Source organism: Apis dorsata, unplaced genomic scaffold, assembly GCF_000469605.1.
Source record: "Apis dorsata unplaced genomic scaffold, Apis dorsata 1.3 scaffold_429, whole genome shotgun sequence".
Classification (NCBI taxonomy): domain Eukaryota; kingdom Metazoa; phylum Arthropoda; class Insecta; order Hymenoptera; family Apidae; genus Apis; species Apis dorsata.
In genome coordinates, this window is record NW_006263682.1 from 809,191 (window position 1) to 812,926 (window position 3,736).

The following is a 3,736-nucleotide window of genomic DNA, read 5'->3' on the forward strand; positions in this document are numbered from 1 at the left end:
TCGATTCCTATCACGGAGCCACCGAATAGAGCCCTCCCTCATTCACGCGCACCGAACAGTGGCAAAGAGGAAGAGGGGAGGAACGAGAGGTCTTATTTCGAAGACTTTTGCTAGATAAGAAGCTTCTTTGTGCGCTCCTCTTTTCATCGCGAAACGCGAACTGGCGAGAAACGGTCGCGCATGGTGTCGCATTAAAATGCAACGGGGAGCGTCGCGTGTTAAGGCCCGTTCACAATTAGCGGGGTTTTGAACGAGGCCGCGCTGATCCTGGAAATTGTACACGCGAAACCGTAAAAGGAGTGGAGGGAAAAACTGCCACTCTTTCACGCGCGGGATAAACTGCACAATTTTCTCTCCCTTTCCTTCGTTCGTTCGTTCGTTCGTTCGTTCGTTCGCGGGCGAAGAATGGCGGCGCGCCACAAGGAGACGTTGATTGAAAGAGAAACACTTTTATTTTCCTCTTCTTCTTTCGCGTGGTTTATATATATATTGTCTCGAATAATTTTAACAACGAAGGAAATCAACGCCTCTGTCTATCGATCGTTTCGACGTGTATCATCGACGAGATATAGCGACGATCGCGAAACGATTTTCGAGGAAAATGTTACAAATGTTGCGCGAGTGAAAAGAGGAAAAGTTGGTGGAAAAACGACGACGATAGTTGGATAAAGTTTGTGCCTTCCTCTTTTGCCGAACTTTATATATATATTTCTCGTCGATACCCCGATTTTTGCCTTCAACAGTTACTAGTCGATTTTTCCAGAAATCCTGCTTTGTAAGAAAACTTCGCGAAAACATTCTGCGGGAGGAAATAGTCCTCGATACGAACGTCCTCGAGACGCCAGTCAATTTGCCAGACACTTCTCGCGTTTGATTCGATCTAAAATTCTAATAATTATTCCGTGCGCGAGACTTGGACGTAAAAGCGCGTGTAAACGATAATCGTATCTACGCGATAAATCCTCGATCATTTGTCAAATAATTCTCCTATAAAAGCCGGTTGGTTTCCATCGAACGGAACCGATCGAGTTGCGAATAATTCAAATTAACGGTTATCCTTATTAAAATGAGGATACTCTCGATATTTTTCTTCTACTTCACGCTCTCCTCTTGCTTGCTCTCGAGCATTCATTGCAAGGAACAATCGATTCAGGATGGAGACTCTGAATACCCGAATCTAGAAAATACGCGAGTCGAGCAATCGGACGGGGAGAAGGAGAATCTATGCCCTCCAACGAGGCATTTAACAAAGTTGCGCCATTTCTTCGGAAAAACTTGTGACAGGTGGGTTCCAGTGACAATGCGGTCCAATTACCTTGATTATTCTTTCGTTTCGTTGCATTTGGAAGAAATTTCCCTTCGCGAGAAGGGCGCCGTAACGAGCCCTAGATAGAAACGGTAGAAAAGAGTTCGTTTAAACTTTTCCGAGAAATTAAAAACGAAAAATAAAAGAAAAAAAAAAAAAATCGTGTCGAAGAGTCAGAGGAATCGAGGATTTAACGAAGAATAAAAACACGACGTCCAGACGACAAGTTTCCTTTGACTTTGTTGGCGGAAAATGCCGGAATCGGGCAACTTTCCTCGCGAAAATTGAATCGAAGATGGGCGAATGAAGAGAAAGAAAGCAGCGAGGCATTTCGCGAATCCGGATTCCCCAGGCAAGCTTTCAATCTGAACGGCAAACTTAACCTCGATCCGCGCGCGTTCAGCTTCTTTCTTTTGTTTTCCAGCCGGGGTGATCAACAACACTCGCGGGATCGACAAACCGATGAAACTTTTCAAGGCGAGAAACAAGGACGGGAGGAGAAGAATCGTGATAATCAACGCGGTTCGTCGTTCAAATTTTCGGCCTTGTTTTCATTTAAAAATGGATCCTTCATGATGAACAGCTTTCCTGGTTACCCTATCGCCAAGATTTTCAATCTTCTGATCAACATGTTTAAACCGAAATCCGAAAAAAATCCGAAATCGAGAACTGATAAAATCTCGAATCGAACGGATCGATGAGAAGAGAAACGATCGCGTTTCGAAAACATCGAAGACGCTTTATCGTCTTTGTTGCGTACTTGCCCACTTCACAAAATTGTATCTCACACATTGATTGAAAAATAAATAGAACGGTGGTTATAATCGAGTTTGCTTCCCTTCGAACACGTACGCCAACGTCGAGGACAACATTGAAGATAGAAAGGGCGAATCGAGAGAGAAAAAGCGCAGAGAGTTACGGGAAATAAATGGATAGCTCGAAGGAGAGGATGTTTTCGCCAGGGATAAAAGAGAGCTCGCCGATTATACTGTTCATCTTTGAAGAAAAATTTTTTCGACGGGTTTTCCCTCATCGTTCGAATCGTTCATCTACGAAACGAAGAGATATATAAACTTTAGACGTAGCGTTTCGAACGTAACAGGTGTTGCGCCGTAAATCCGCTATCGTCCACGTGTATCAGGATTAATGACCAGAGAGATAATGACTCGTGCGTGAATGGATATCGAATTAGCTATACCCCCAGCGAAATTTAAGGTAACCGATCGCCAAACGCGTTCCTTAATTAATCACGTTCCGTTGGACAATGCATATTTGATGAGCAAATCGGTTTAGTATTAATATCGTGATTATCGATTCATTCGTTACTTTGAATAATCGAATTAACGGGCGAGATACGTATATCCTCGAGCGAAACGATCGAATTAAATCGAACCGATTCAACATCAAGGTATTTCGCTCGACTTCGCTTAATTCGTTCGGTCATTTAAAATCGAGCTTACGTTCTTTTTCTTTCGCGCGGAAAAGTATTCGCCATTGTTATTTCAATGCGCGTAAAAATGCGCGAAAAACATTTTTCACCGATCTAACGACCGGTATCGATACCGGAAGAGAAATTTTCATGGAAACGAGAATCCTCCTCCTTCGTTTTCCTTCCTTTACGTACGGATTACTTTCTATAGAATAGCTTGCGCATTCTTCGAAGGCTCGGCCGTGACAACAACGAATCAATCCGATTGAAAAATGAGAGAGGTTCGTAGATCGCGATAGAACGAACGATCCTTCTCGAATAATTTCAACTCCCGTCGAAAGGAAAGACATTGTTATTCTCGTATCAAATTGTTTCGCACGTATCGAAGACAATATTCCATTTTCTTCTAACTGAAATCGAAAAACGTCTTCAAGAAGCACGTGAGTAAATTGTTCGATTCGTTAATTTTTATCCAGCCTATATATTGCCCGTGTGTTTATATATACACTCACGTATCTTGGAATCGCGTAAACGTGACCTCGATCGTGAGATTTATCGCGTCTCCCTTGCTGGAAAATGTGGCTCGCACGAGGGGACAGCATTCGATGAACGATCGTCGCGAAACCTTCCAAGATTCCTCGTGCCTCATATCACGTAACGCTTAATCGCGCCCATCTTTTTCTCTCGTCGTTTCGTTAACTCTCATATAGCATATTCCACGAAGGGAATGACGAATGAATTCCCTTCCAAGCCCGCTGACACGACACGTGCGGGTTTTCGGACGCGTTTCTGAAAACGGGGTAAATTGCACGCGTGTTCCCGCGCTGACGTGTACGAATTGCGGACGGGCGAAGGAAAAATGGAAGACGCGGCGAGGAGATAAGCGGGGTCGAAAGATTGCTCGCGCGGAAAACGGCGCGATCAGCCGCGAGAGCGAGGAGAAGGAGGAGAAGAAAGGGTGAACGAGAAAAAGGGGTGGTCAGTCGATGCCAACCGAGCCA